Source organism: Carassius auratus, chromosome 1, assembly GCF_003368295.1.
Source record: "Carassius auratus strain Wakin chromosome 1, ASM336829v1, whole genome shotgun sequence".
NCBI classification, from domain to species: domain Eukaryota; kingdom Metazoa; phylum Chordata; class Actinopteri; order Cypriniformes; family Cyprinidae; genus Carassius; species Carassius auratus.
The window spans coordinates 32,319,292-32,335,823 of NC_039243.1; the positions used below are offsets into that span (position 1 = coordinate 32,319,292).

General features: G+C 38.3%; 1 protein-coding gene across 1 annotated transcript in view; it reads right to left on the reverse strand.

Moving 5' to 3' along the window:
- LOC113107870 (F-box/WD repeat-containing protein 7-like) overlaps positions 1 to 16,532 on the reverse strand; it is a 103,664-nt gene that overhangs the window by 65,344 nt on the left and 21,788 nt on the right. The window lies entirely within an intron of this gene.

The following is a 16,532-nucleotide window of genomic DNA, read 5'->3' on the forward strand; positions in this document are numbered from 1 at the left end:
TTCAAATAATTGGCATTTTTTATTAAACTTCAAATTAAACTTCAAATTAAATTAAATTAAATTAAAAATTAAATTAAATTAAAAATTAAATTAAATTAAAATAAATTAAATTAAAATATTACAATTAAAAATAAAAATGTAATAAAAAAATTAAAAAAATTAAACCGTTCAAAGAAGCCAAAAAACATGTATGACCATTTCCACAAAAAATATTGTGCAGCACAACTGAGTTCAACATTGATGATAATCAGAAATGTTTCTTGAGCAGCAAATCATCATATCAGAATGATTTCTAAAGATCATGTGACACTGAAGACTGGAGGAATGATCCTTAAAATACATTTTAAATGTAATAAAATACAATAATATACGATTTTAAACCGTGGTTACACAATATTACTGTTTTTACTGATGTTTTATCAAATATTTGCTGCCTTGGTGAGCATAATTCCAAAACACTCTAGTCTTACAGAATCTTTATTTCATCTCATATTCAAATCAGAACATGATTTGATACTTTACACACAGTAGAGCTATTTCAAAGCAATCTCAGTTCACCGCTGGGGAGAAGAAGACACTAAGTGACAAAAGGTGTTGTGCAACACTAACTCAACAGCAGAATCAGATTCACTGTTCAAGAGGAAATGTAATAAACCCTAATAATGACTGACGAACACACAGAGTCAGCAGGAGGCATCACCACCAAACATGTGCAGTTCAGCTTCCAGACACACAGCACACATCTATTAAACCTTTACATTAAACCATGTGCTAACTTTAGAAACAGAGGCTAGTACACAGACAGAAGATAACAGCATGTGTGAAAGCAGGGATGAGCGGTGCAATCCAGTCAGGAGTGAGAGAGCACATGAGTTGGAGTATGAACATGCAGCGCATGCACGGATGGGAAGAAATTAGAGAAAGACTGCATGAAAATTGAAGCATGCTCAAAAAAAAAAAAAGTAGTCGTTTGCTGACAAAGTTTTTTATAACTTTTTTGATTCACTCAAATGAACCAGCTCAAAAGATTCATTCGTTTGGGAATCTGACAATATTGATTCAAATCAATTTTATTTGTATAGTGCTTTTTACGATGCAAATCGTTGCAAAGCAACTTTACAGTAAATTACTGGTTCTATAATATTTAGTATTAGCTTATCATCAGTGGTGACTCAGTTTATGTAATAATATCAGAAATGTACAGAAAAATCAAACAGATGACGAACACTATATAAACAGCAATTATGATGCAATCAAACTTTGGTAGTTCTGTATGTTCTGATGCACTGGTCAATCGCTCAAGTCAGGCACTACTAACATCTCTATGAAATACCAGCAAGGAACATTTAACGTTTAATATCAAAGCAGCAGCATCATGCTGTATGAGTCCAGATGGTGTAGTTAAAGGATCCACCAGCAGAGGAGGACAGAAGCATGAAGCCTGCTAAACTTTCTACATGCACTCCAATGCAAACATCCAACAGCTCTTCCCTAGCCATCATCCACCGGATCTAAGCATTTACTGCTCTCAATGACCCGGGTTATAGGGTCATCACAGCAAATATATGAAGCCTGAGATCAATTTAAAACTCTGATTAAATGAGCTTTTTGATTACAGAATTGTTTCCTTTATATCAAGGAAGACAAGATGCACAATCAGCCGAGATCCAATTGGAAAATAATTCAGTGGCAATGAACTTCAAGCAGACTCGTCCTCCTATAGAGAGGCCCAACCAGGTGCACAAAGATTTTTTTTTTTTTTGACTTGCTAAAAAACAATTACTTAGCAAAGCATTCAATGCACCTTAATGCTAACACAAAGCACCTATCAAGTGTCATGAAGGTGCTGGACTTCCTGTTAGTATTCATGTCCTGCACGCTGGTCTATCCGTGCAACTGCATTAGGCTCGAGCACAATTAGTGCTATTAGACTGCACAACACAACTGAACACACACACACACACACACACACACAGGATTACATTGAGCCTCATTTGCATTGAGGGCGAGACTGTTAAAGTGTATGAAAACTGCCTTAACAACAGTAATCTAGTTCAGTACGCTTCACAGATGCTGCTTGTGTCTCATCTCGCTGTAGTAGGTTCCTGCATTTCTTTTTTTTTTTTTTGAGGACTGATGATTATTTCTATGTTCCATGAAGTGGGCAACGGAAGGTCACTCAGTAGTTCCAGATACATGTGGACTGGACAGAAAGACCTTCAACAGCATTTATTCTAAAAATAAATATTCATAACAATTTGTAACAAATCTGGGGTCAGTAATTAAAAAAAAAATTGTAAACCCTTTTTTAAAGAAATTAATACTTTTATTCAGCAATGATGTGTTAAATTGATAAGTGATAGTAAAGACTTACATTGCAAGAAAAGCTTTCTATTTTATATAACTATTGTTCTTTTTAACTTAACTTTACTGTTTTCTACATTAATGGTAAATCAGAATATTATTCTGATTTCTGAAGATCATGTGACTCTGAAGACTGGAGGAATGATGCTGAAAATACAGCGGAGCATCACAGAAATAAATTACACTTTAATAGATATTCACGCAGAAAACAACTGTTTTACATTAGAATAATATTTCACAATATTATAGTTTTTTTCTATATTTTTTATGGAATAACTGCAGTCCTGATGAGCAGAAGAGGCTTCTTTAAAAAAAAAAAAAAAGTATATTAATGTGTTTTAATTACACCACATGTCCTTTTTTTTTTTTAATGGTATCAAAGTTGATCAAAACCATAGAAAATCATCACTAATATAAAGAGTACATTTCTAAGAACCTGGACTGAATCTTAACTAGATTTTAAAACAAACTTTCCTATTTTGTTGTTAACACTCATTTGTCATTGACCCTCATATCACTCGGGAAAACATCCGAATTATTCAGACTGGGTATTACACCACCACAAAACAACCCAAAGCCCTGGTTTGAATTCAGTGGTGAGTGTACTCCTCCGAGAGAACCAGAGAAACAAAGACTTGAAACACAAACATCTATAACAAATTCAGCAGATTCTTGCATCAAAAGCCAGAAAGAAAAAAAACACTCCAAAGACCTAACATTACTAACAAATACTGCACAGTTAATGCGATGACAGGGAAACCTCCAGAAGGTTTAAACCAGCATTGCATTCCAAACAGGCTCTGATACAGAAAACTGGAAGCATTGCCTTAAAAAGAGAAGCATTTGGCTTGGCTCCCAGAAGATGCGATGCGTCCAGCCTGTCTGATAAGAGAGTGAGGTGCATCGTTTCTTTAGTTATTACCACTGTGTAGACTTCAGCGGCAGGTCATTTATCTACATCTGAAGGGCCTGAGAGGAAGGTGAAGCCAAAATGGGTTTTTGGCACATCCTCTCAGAGAGAACGCTAGCGAAGGAGACGAAGGGGAGGAGGAGAGAGCGCAGTGTTATTGGTTTCACAATGTCATTTCCTACAAAGCAGCCAGACAGTCATCTGCTCTTGGACACCTCAGTTACAGGAAACATTATGAATGAACAGGAAAAGAGAGAGAGAGAGAGAGAGAGAGAGAGAGAGAGAGTTATTTTCACTAACCACAAAAGCTACCCAGATAGGTCTTTATGATAAGAACCAAGCCAAATAAAAGGAAACCCATCACCTGGTTTCACAATTTACTCATTCATAAAGACCTGCTCCCATTCCTCTTGTGCCGCTAGCAGCAGAATAAAGACAAAATGGCTCATTTGGTAGAAACGCAGGTACAAAGACAAAGAGAAATTTGGGTAAATATCTGCAAACCAGTGCTGGAAAACAGATCTGCTGCTGAAAAACCTGATTTAGTGCTTCTAGTGGGCTGTAGTTTAGTCTCAGCAGATTGGTTTGTTTGAGAAAAATGGTTTGTAGGAAAAGTCTTTGAGTGGCCAGGCAACACTGGCTGAAAATACTCTCCTGCAGTCAATAAAAGGAAACAGGAAAGTAGGAAGTATGGGGAAGCGAGGCAGGGAATATGCAGGAAGGACAGACAGACCAAGGAGGTAGGAATGAAAGATGAAGAACATATGCAAAACCTAACAAAGAGAAATGTGCTTCAGCAATCGGCAGAATAATTAACTGAAAGAACAGATCTGACCGTTTCTTTCAGTTCATTACATGTCACCTTAGTGCTACTGAAAAAACAACACTTCTCTCTCTCTCTCACTCACACACACACACACACATTCACACACTCACTCTCACACTCTCTCTCACAGAGACACTCTCTCTCTCACACACTCACACTCACTCTCTCACTCTCTCACACACTCTCTCTCAGACACTCACTCTCTCAAACACGCAGACTCACTCTCTCTCTCACACTCACTCTCACAAACTCACTCACATACTCATTCTCACACTCTCTCTCTCTCTCACACACACTCACTCTCTCTCACACACTCACTCATACTCATTCTCACACTCTCACTCTCACACTCTCTCACACTCACTCACTCACTCACATACTCATTCTCACACTCTCTCTCTCTCTCAGACACTCAAACTCACTCTCTCACACACTATCTCTCACTCGCACACAAAAAAACTCACACACACACACTCACTCTCTCACACACTCTCTCTCAGACACTCACTCTCTCAAACACGCAGACTCACTCTCTCTCTCACACTCACAAACTCACTCACATACTCATTCTCACACTCTCTCTCTCTCACACACACACTCACTCTCTCTCACACACTCACTCATACTCATTCTCACACTCTCACTCTCACACTCTCTCACACTCACTCACTCACTCACATACTCATTCTCACACTCTCTCTCTCTCTCACACACACTCACTCTCTCTCACACACTCACTCATACTCATTCTCACACTCTCACTCTCACACTCTCTCTCTCACTCACACTCACTCACTCACATACTCATTCTCACACTCTCTCTCTCTCTCAGACACTCAAACTCACTCTCTCACACACTATCTCTCACTCGCACACACAAAAACTCACACACACACACACACTCACTCTCTCTCACACTCTCTCTCTCACATACTCATTCTCACACTCTCACTCTCTCTCTCAGACACTCACTCTCTCTCACACACTCACTCACATACTCATTCTCACACTCTCTCTCTCTCTCACACACACTCACTCTCTCTCACACACTCACTCATACTCATTCTCACACTCTCACTCTCACACTCTCTCACACTCACTCTCTCACTCACACTCACTCACTCACATACTCATTCTCACACTCTCTCTCTCTCTCAGACACTCAAACTCACTCTCTCACACACTATCTCTCACTCGCACACACAAAAACTCACACACACACACACACTCACTCTCTCTCACACTCTCTCTCTCACATACTCATTCTCACACTCTCACTCTCTCTCTCAGACACTCACTCTCTCTCACACACTCACTCACATACTCATTCTCACACACTCTCTCTCTCTCACTCTCATGCTAACACTCTCTCTCTCACGCAACTTAATTAATTTGTGCATTGTTTTACTTTCTTGCTTTTGACATATCCAGCCGAAACCAATTTAATTGTTTTGTTTTTTTATCTGTATCAGTTGAAATGGACATAAATCAGTTCCTTTTATAATACTTGGTTTTGTGCTCTCACTTCCACATATTCCATTCACAGCAACAAAGGAATCTGATGCAAAAATAAATCTGTTTGTGTCCCACAGGCAATGTGTGCAGATCATGATCACCTGTGTCTCTGGCTCAGACTGGATTTAAAAATGAGCTGCAGCTCCTACAAATTAAATCTGTATCGTGAAGATGAATCTACATGCATCTCAGGATTTATCAGTAACTTCAGTAATAAATATTTAACACATTGAAATGAGGTGTTGAGGTCAACTCTTGGTTAGCAGAATGATGTTATTGTTACTATTATTATTATTATTCTTTTTCTGTCTGCTGTCTGGAAGCAGGTTTTTTTAAATGCGAAGATTGATCATCATTAAAATCAGCTCCCTGACTGGAATTTGGTTCATTTACACTTGAATATGACTGTTGCTAAATATTTATAGTGAATTAATTCCAAACGTATTCAATTCAACTCAATTTCATTTGTTTTAAACCGAGCTGCTCTGTGGGTAATTAAGGCACCACATCACCTCCGGACTCAATTTTGTGGTCAAATTCATATCGCACTTTCGAGGGACACAGGTACGAGAAGCCGTTTGACATCATATTTCATAATAACTGTTTGTTTTAATTCTGCACTGTCGATTATTTTTTGGCAGCCAATATTTTGGGAAAGCCTCCTTCCAAAACACCAGTTGTAATGAGCCGCAGATAAAAACCTGAGAGATTTGAAGCAGTCCCTGAAGTGCTCCTATCTCTCAGCGTTGGGTTAATCAACAAATCAATTCACCGTTCAGCCAAGACATGCACTCTTAATGCAATGCACAAGTCAAACTGACCCATACCAGCAAATATTTACAACTGCCCTGCACCTCAAAAACAGGCCAGTTACACCTACTTACCCAGTGAATAAATAATAATAAAACATGTGCTTAAAATATTATTACCTAAGGATCATACAGCCTTCAAGACCCACCTTCTCAAAAGAAATAGCATTTTGTTTACTTTTAAATGTCAGTTCAGCAGAATTATATAAACACAAAATGGCAGTAAATAATTCATAATTTATTGATTTTTTTTTATTTTCTAAAATTCTACCAATCAGCTTCGATTATATTCACTAATGTAGCATAAATAAATTGGCAAACCATGCATGTGGGAATTTGAGGGGGTACTATTAGCTGTTAGTAGTAATAATTTAGTTTTAATACCACATCAGCACCTCTACCTGAAACTAATAATTATGCAAGTTACTAAAATAAATATAATTTCCTTAAAATAAAGTAATTTAACAGCACATTCGCAAAACAACAGTTCTCTGATGTCAGTTAATGGTCGTTCTGACATGTAGTTACACAAATAAAATACTTATATTTTTAGTGTTCAATTGTTTAAATGTTTTATTTCATGTTTTTATGATTTAATACATAAGTAGCTTTTCAAATCAACTTACAAGACCAAACAGTTCTTACATTAACCCCAGTTTGAGAAACCCTTGTGTAACATTTAATGCACTTCTTGATTTTTTTATTTTTTTATTAATATGGCATGTTTAACGAGAAGTTAGATCAAAAGGAATCTAAATGTAATACAAATAAAAACTGTCCAATGATTGCATTACTAACTACAGTTTCATCATGTTATCAGTAATGGACTACAATTTGTAAGTAATCTACACGGATCTGCACCTACGCTTAGCTTAATTTACTCAAGCATTACTACAAAACTACTAACTAAAAGCTTGCACCTGTCACTTAGCCAAAGAGTCGCGTCTACAGCCAGGCCTTCTTTGCATTTAAGTACTCGGGCAATATGTGTCTGCATGGCTTTGGCACTGAGCTCTGACATCCCTGAACAAAAGACACAGATGTGCAGTTGAAGTACTGCAAAGGGCCACTCTATGCCTGCTCTGTCAGGGTTGAAACACAAGCTTTAGTGCATTGATCATTCAGAGTACCTCTCCAACAGAACAGGCAGACGTCCAAGCAGACAGAAATCGGTTTCACAGAACACACTGGCAGTGGAACAACTCTACAGCTTCAAGGATTTTCATACAAATATTTCACTTGGCATTCACTGATATCGAAGGAAATACTGTAAATGAGGCATAGATGGAGAGAACATCAACCAGTGGGAATCATGTGATCACACACACTTAAGAAAGAGCGCCAGACTTCGTCATTAAAGAAGCCATCGAACTGAAACCGGAGTTTTGTTGCTTTTAGTCCACGTTAGCGAATCGAGTCATCTAGAGTACTTCAAAAAGTTGATATTTAACATTTACAGCATATCTCTTCAGACCAAAAACAGACAGATTCTCATCCAATCAAAAAGCATTTAACTTGTTAATCAAAGAACAGGATAAATATTTTTTTGGTCTCTTTCCCAGAAGACGACTAAGACTACATAAGAAATAAAAAAGTCATTGTTTAAGAGCACACAAGGATACAGATGACTTTAAATAATGAATGAAGGATCATAATGTTCTTTACATTTACACATACCAAGTTATATTCCATAATAAAAAACATAGTCTCAAAACTTCCCAGTGTATCATAGTTCTGAATAATAATCCATTTACATGTTTAGCCAGTTGAGTACTTGGTCAATCAGAAGCGCTTAAATTTAAGTGACACTCACGAATCATCTCATTAAGCACAAATAAATAAAAAGAAGAGATTCATTGTGCAGTGCAGAGAGCTTCATCGACTAAAACAGAACTATGTGAGACTGTGATGAACTGAGACGAGTGTCAGCTTTTTATTGATTATAGCAGTAGCAATGCAAAAGAGAAATGCATTAAGGTAAGCACACCATTGATGATTTCAGGAACAGCCTCAGGTTTGATTCTGAAACCGAGCCTGTTCTGAACAACTCATGTCTGTCCATCCATCACAAGAAACATAGTGCTGTTGTCGAGGATGTAAAGAAAACTCAGAAACTCAGAGCATTTGAAATGCATGGCTGAGGTTTACTTTTAATGTCGTGTCTGAAAGAAAATCTGCATTTGTTCTTCACATTTCAAAATGAACCGCTTTGAGAATTATTCTAAACATGCTGTCATTTTTTCACAACATCTTTTATTGAAAGATACAGCAGCGCCAAGCATTTTGTCCTTGGAGGCAGCACAGTTAAGTGCATTTATTTTTTAACACTTTTAAGACACAAACATTTAGTGTAGCTAATAAAATCAGTGCATATCTGGATCAGAAATATTCGCTTCCGTATATAGATATTTGATTACATCTATGTAGCATTTGTATTTTATTATTACTAAATGAGTCAAACAAATACAGCTCTGAAGTTAAGTTAAGTTGCGTCCAAGTTAACCAATCACAGCAGTGCCTCTGGAAATTCAGTGTTTTTCAGAAAGAATAAAAATGAGGATTTACAAATATTGGACCTTTTTCCTGGTGCAAAAAGTAACTTTGCAAACTATTAACAAATCTGAAACTGCAATTGATGTTGCATCACCAATGAGGTACGTTTTCACATGTCACACAAGCAAGCACATCCGTCCGTGTGTGAGACAAACCATGCAAACCCAAGCCAAACCACACAGAAGAGACAATAAAAGCACAACCAATTTAGTGATTAAATTTGCTTAGTGTCACAACTGACAACTCGGCTGAATACAAGCAGAATAAAACTTCCTGCAGTAATGTGCGATATTAAAAGGAGGCTAATCTACATAATTGAAACGCAGAGTCTAGAACACATTCAGGATGAATACAAGACTAATGTCTCCTTTTTGCCCTTGAGTCTATGTTTCTTTGAGGAAGGTATTAATCAATACCAGAGCCATGAAGGGCTTCAGATTGGTTTGAAAAGAGGTAACCTAACCCTTTTAGACAAGGCTTACCCGGGATGACAGAGATTCGTCTCGCTCAGAGAGAGAAAACCACTACCTGCCTACAAAGCAATCAGAAAGCCACAGACAGGAAGACAAATGGCATGAAAGTGAATCGTCCTTTCTGCCTTTCCAATCAGCGTTATGGTACCAAGGCTAAAAGTCTGCAAGCTGCATTCATATCCTAATTATAAATGTTGGATCAAATGTCTGAAAGTGGGAACAATACATTTTACCCTGAAATATTTAATGATTGTGCCTCTTGTAGAGAAATACCAAATAACTCGAGTGCAATATAGTCCATTTCCCATTCTCTCAAAACTGAGATTTATATAAGAAGAAATCATTTTATCTTATTTGCTGGGGCATAAATATTTTTCCCAAGATGCACCAGATCAATCTTGTGCCAAGTGAGGAGTGTTTTTTCCGTTTGGCCAATAGGTCACATGACCTCATCTGCCATTCATCTCCAATGCGAGCCAATTACTCTGTTAAAAACTCTCTTCAAAAGCAGCAAAACAGAGTCCGGCTAGAGACAGCCTTTAACAGATGTATATATTAAGAATGCATGTCGATTCACAGACAGCTCTATGGTTGTCAAGGTAGCAAGAAGGCCATAAAATCACCTGTTTCCATCACAAAATCAATTACTGCAGTGTGCTCGCATGGTCTCTCTAATAGCCAAATAACAATGGAGACACTACTGCAAGGTCAGCCCTGCAGTGCTGATCCAGACAGACTCAAATCTTCATCAAGAGACCGTGAACAGCTCTTTTCTCCGAGTGCTTCCACCATAAATGAACACTGTTCTGTACGTACAACTAATTAGAGCAACTCTGGGATGCAAGTAGTTAAAAATACCAAAAATGGAGAAACTGACCATGTTTTTGTAAAGGCCGGGACACACCAAGTCTCTTGGCCATCAGTGAGAATGAGAACTCTGATTGGCTGTTCAGTTTAGGGAACGAGTTAGTGCAGGACAATTAAAGTGAAAGTGATGAAAACGAGACTGCACTGACAGAAGCGGTTCTAAAATGTCAAACAATCTCACCCAAGCATTCCAATACGCCAATAATTTCATAATGTGAACCGGCTAAAGTGAAGAAAGTTCTCAACATGAATGATATACAGAATGGTAAGCGAGTGGCACTTTGTTTACATCTTGTATATTTGTGTATCTCATATTATCTCCTTCTGAATGAGGAATATAGACTATTGATAGCCGACTCCTCTCACGCAGAACACATGTGCTAGCGCGCAGTTGCTGTAGTCTGTGCTGTGTCTTCAAAAGATTTTTGGAGATTTGATGCAGGCTTCCATCGACACTAGTTGGCTTGGCGTGTTCCAGCCTCAAAACTTTAAGACTTGCATCATATGTTGGCCTTCTTGACCCTAGTCTGGGTTGACTAATGAGTCGAGGATGGAGATGACAGATCTATGGTTTGTTCAGGCTGTGGAATTGAATGTCTAAAGTTACCTCAAATTCTTTCAACCCATCGTTTCTACTAGAATGACTAATTTTATTTTGTCAAAACAACCCATTAAACACGCAATTACATCTATCCCAAAAGCCTTGTGGTCATCAAATATGACGTCTATCATGTATCTTCTGAAACTAGCCTACAAGAACCGAGAAAAGAAAGAAATGTGTGGAAGTTTTTAAACATTTATGTTTCAGCTTTACCTTGTGCTGAGGAGGGCAGCCGGTAGCCAGACGCTGCAGGTGCTCAGAAGTGTGGCTGCACGACAGCAGATCTGAGCAACAAGCAGAGCGACCGAGCCTCTTCATCAGCGACGAGATGATGCTGCAGCCACAACCACACATTGACTTGCTCATCAGAAACCAAAAATGATGAATGAGGAGAAGACCGATGACTCAAGACCGAGTTCTCAGCTACCAGCAGCCCTCACTTTGAAGAAGTGTGCTATCAGCTTGATAGGTCACACGTGTTTGCATGAAAAGAGAGATCCACAGGAGGAAAACTGCCATGGAAAGTAAAGTTTTCCCAGAGCCGAGGATGTCACAGGTGTGATGATCCTCAGATGGCAAGAGAGTGTCTCTCTCTCTCTCAAACCGGTCAAGCTTCCCCTCCCTGCATCTCTTCTCTCGTTCTGACTCAGTCCGCTCTTCTGAGCATCTCGATGAACAGCGGCTCAGGAAGCCCCTCCCTCAGTCTCTCCTCCTCAGGCTAATCTCAGCAGGACTACCTCCAGTTACAAACCGCTGTCTGGATGTACACTGTGCTAACATATTATGCTGAACACACCAGCGGTGCACACAGTGTAACATTAGTAGACCATGGATGACCAACTACATTTGCTCAAATGTTCAGTATGACATCAAGCATTTTCATATCTAACAATGTGACATCCACGACTTTTCATTTTCAGTGTGACGAATAGACCAGAAGCTATAACAGATTGCATAACTTTTTCATGACTCATTATTTGAGTGGAAAGCCAAAAATGTCATTTTAACACAAAAAAACTGGACTGGATGCGAAAAAGCTACATTTATGTTTAAATAGTTGAATAGATATTTATATTACAATACGGTACGCTACTGGAAATGTTTACTATCAGATACAGTTTCAAATTCAAATTTATACAGTTCATATTTCATGAAGTATGCAAGGTTTTCATTTTAAATATTGCCACAGCCTGTATTATAATGCTTTTTTTTACTTTTTTTTTGGGGTGCTTTGACCACATGTCAAGTCTGTGTTTCCAAATCTATCCCATATATAAATCATGAATTTTATAAGAAAGGGCTTCAATTACGAATACAATTACAAAAGCAAAAGGTCAAATAAGATTTTGCTGGAGGCTTGGTTACTCAGCCAATTTAGAAAACTGGGAAATAAATGAGACAGATAAAGGTGCTGACATGCTGTGGGCAAAACTAAATAAAGGCAGTTCTGCCAGAGCGAACCATCTTTAGCCCAAATGCATCATGACAGTCCGTCTCCATCCTAACTTTCTCTCTCAAAGCTCCCTCACCTAATCTCATGCATCCAACCTGATAAGCGAACTGACCGGGCTCCCTTGAGCCTTGTGGGAGTTATGCAAATCACCTGACTCATCAGCGAATAATATGACAGATGATAAAGAGATTCCACTGTGGGGATCACACTGTTTGCTGACGGAGTGGAGGGGGAAGATATTGCAAGGTGCAGCGGTCTCTCAGAAGTGGGAAAAACGTGAAGCTCTGTGCAACCAGCCAGAAAACTAAAAATAGGCAAAGACTAATCACATTTCATCACAACCAAACCAAACCGGGCATGAGCTTTACAGGAATATATAAAGGGATCAAATAGTTTTAGGATAATAGCGTCATTATTGGGTGCTTTAATAATATAAGTGTATATACGTTACATCATTGCGTGATTACACAAACTAGAGAATTGAACCAGTTCACTGAAAAATATAAAATTAATAATAATAATACTTCCCCCTGTCTGCCTGAAGCTCTGGATTACAGGTCATAATGTTGTAAATAATGTTCAGTTTCTTGCACAGACTGATTGTTTCGCTTCATAAGACCTCAATATATCGTCACAGCTATTAATTTTATGCTCATTGATGTGCTTTATTCTCAAATATGCGCAACTGCTGACTTGCATTTTATGAATCACTCAGGGGCACGGTTTCAGCTAAAAATCTACTACTTTACTGTTCTACTGAAGAAAAAAAAACCTACATCTTGGATAACCTGAGGATGAGAAAACAAAGTGCAAATTTTCCTTTTTAGCTGTACTATCCCTTTAAGACCCCAAAGATTCAAACAGAACCAGTCTTAGAATTTGAGAAGGAACTCCACCAGCTTTGTTTTGCAAAGTGACCCAACAGTCATGACTCTGACTTCCACCTGAGACAAGCCTGTACTGGTTCTGTGGATCAGGTGTTGAATCGTGATTCGATCTTTCAGTCCGAACCACCTGCTTCCAGAGACTTTCCAGAGTCAGGTGCATTCAGCCAAGCGTGTAGAGGACATGCATGGAGGTCCACAGCTCCACCAGCCTGGAAATGAACTGCAGTTATACCATCAAAGTGCAAATTACTTCCACAGTGCACTTCTCATTTATCTGTGATCTCTTTTTTTAGAAACTGAAAGATTGGTGCTAATGGATTGGTGCAAATGGGTTGCCACTTCATTGCACTTATGAATAGGCCTTTTCTTATTGGTTTACACCTCCTTTTTGATCTGAATACTCCACCAAAATGGGGTTCTGGAGAAATACTCCTCACTGACAATCCCTGCTGGTACTGAGATTCGAACCCGCAACCTTTGGGGCTTCACTAGAAGTAGTTTTGACATTGTGATTCATAACACTCAAGTGTATTCAATGTAGAATCTTTAGCCCGGTTTCCAGAGTAAATGGACCAAATCAACAACAGACAGAAACTCCTTCATTCTCCCGACCATGACACAATACGAGATAAAACAAAACGAAAGAGAAAGTCTGAACAGTGGGGATTCATCTGACTGGCATAATGATATCAAAGATATCTAGCACGATTTTTTACAGGACAATGCAATAATCTCAAAACTCAAAAGTCTATGAAAACAGAGCAGCATTTTAAATGAGGATATTTAAGCAATATTTAAAATGCAAAGAATATATTGTAAGAAAATCAATTTAATGCACTTCTAATGCAAGTCGATGGGAAGTCATTCAGAAGGGTTTAAAAGCCTTACATTTTTGTTAAAGCATTCACATTAATTCTTCCATATAAAAATGTGTTATTTGAGCTGTTAAGATGTCTAAATTTTCCTTAAAAGTGGTTTAAAAAAGGATGGACATATAGTTATGCATTACCAGTGCAATAGCTGGGGTGGAGTTTGCTGCATGTAAACAGTACTAGTTATGTACATAGTTAATGACAAGTCCCCTAAAGGCGTCTTGTGCAAGTTTCTACATTTATTGTATTTGCATGCTCATGACAAAGAGTTGAACAATTGGATATAACCTTGCACAAAATTAGTCTGCAGCTCTGTTTGCATGTTGACACAAATCACAAACCTCTGCAATTCATTGCTTCAAGGACTTAATTTGTAAGTGCATACACTTTGTGTTCTTACTGAGGGATGAGTTTCAACGATTTTCAAATCCACGATACTGCAACTGGAAGATCAATAACAATCGCAATATTTGAGCAATGCATCTCTAGGAAAGAGTACACATTAAATACAACATGACTACTTTCTAAATGCATGAAATAGATCTTTGCATGCATTAAGAAAAATAAAAAAATACATCTGGATCTTCAGGATGCATGACTTTGCAAGTTCACCTTCATCTGCATCCATTTTTGAATGCAACACCCCAAATCTCGACATTCATAACTTCAATCCATGCTTAGAACAAACTCCTTGCTCTGCATTTGCTCTTTTTTGATAATCAGTTAAACACAATAGAGAAGAAAAGAAGGCTACTTGCATTATCACAAATTTAAAGAAATAGACTCTGAGTTGGAGATTAAGGGTTTAAAGATGGGATGCCTGCAGAAGATTGAGAAAAGAGGTGGAAGATCATGCTGTGTTCGCTGTACATTATTTATGAATATTGCTTTTCACTGTGTCAGCTCCCTGGTTTCACATCGATCCGGTGCGAACCAAGGTCTGAGAGTGTGGATTTCACTGAGAGACAGATAGAGACGGACAGGAAGAGACTTTCAGATCACTCTATTAACAAGCAAAAGGAAAGTTGAAAGGGGTTTGATAACAGGATGGAATGTGACTAAGTAAACGGGACGATACCTCATAGATACGGCTCGTCTTCTCCCTTCAATTTACTGTACGTCTATGAAATTTGTCACTTTATTTAAAGATCGGACTTTTCCCTCAAAAAAAAAAACTTCTAATATGCTGCATATTAATAGTTAGTAAAGTAGTTGTTAAGTTTAGGTTTGGGGTTTAGGATTAGGGATCTAAAATATGCGTGTGCAGAATAAGGCATTAACATATACTTTTTGTAACCCTCACATCCCTCCTTTAAAAAAATTGGTAACACTTAAGTATAGGGTTCAATTCACACTAATAACTAGTTGCTTATTAGCATGTCTATTATTAACATATTGGCTGTTTATAAGTGCTTATAAAGTACATATAATGCCTCCTACCCAATACCCTAACTTAACAACTACCTTATAAACTATTAATAAGCAGCAAACAAGGAGTTAATTGAGGCAAAAGTCATAGTTAATGGTTAGTTAATAGTGAGAATTGGACCCTAAAATAAAGTGTGACCAAATAGTTCACCAAAAGTTGTAATTGTCTGTAACTTTACTTTAGGGTCTCTTAACTAGTTGCTTATAAGCATGCATATAACTAGAATATTAGCCATTTATTAGTAGCAATTAAGCACATATTTATGCCGTATTCTGCATCCCTAATTTTTAAAACTTAATAACTACTGCGTATTCTTCTATGAATCAAATGAGCCTCCATCCTTCAGTGATGCCAGAACTGCATGAATGGGTGGTTTCTGTCTAACAGTCAGCTGCTATTGTGGCTGGCAGGAAAGCATAGCTACTACTGCCAACACCAAAACATCGAAACAGTGCCAAGAGCAGAGGGGCGATCATTACCTGCCATTTATTAGACTGACCGTGCCAACATGCTGCAGCCAATAACTGAGTCATCTGAACACCTGCACGACCCGAGACACAATCTCACGTCTGCGTGACGCTTCATGACAACACTGAAGTGGCCATCACTCATACCAACTCATTTATATGCAAAACACAACAACATGTGAGGTTCAAAGTTGTGCCAGCTTTTCCAATCCATGCTCAGTCCCGGGGTTATATATTACTGATCATCCCTTCCATTAGAAAGCACACAACACTCGATATCCTCCTTCTCCTCCTCCTCACTGTGTGTGTGTTACAGATGGGCATTTCATTAGCGTGTCTGCTGCTCTCTCATCTACGACTGCCGGTTAATGAGGATTACAGTTAAACGGGTTTACAGTCATTAGAAGGCTGATCGATTTCAGAGCATCAGACAGCAGCGGTGTGTCAGGATATCAGGTGGCACGTAAATAAGACAATGAGAAAGCAAAAAGGTACAAAAATAAAAC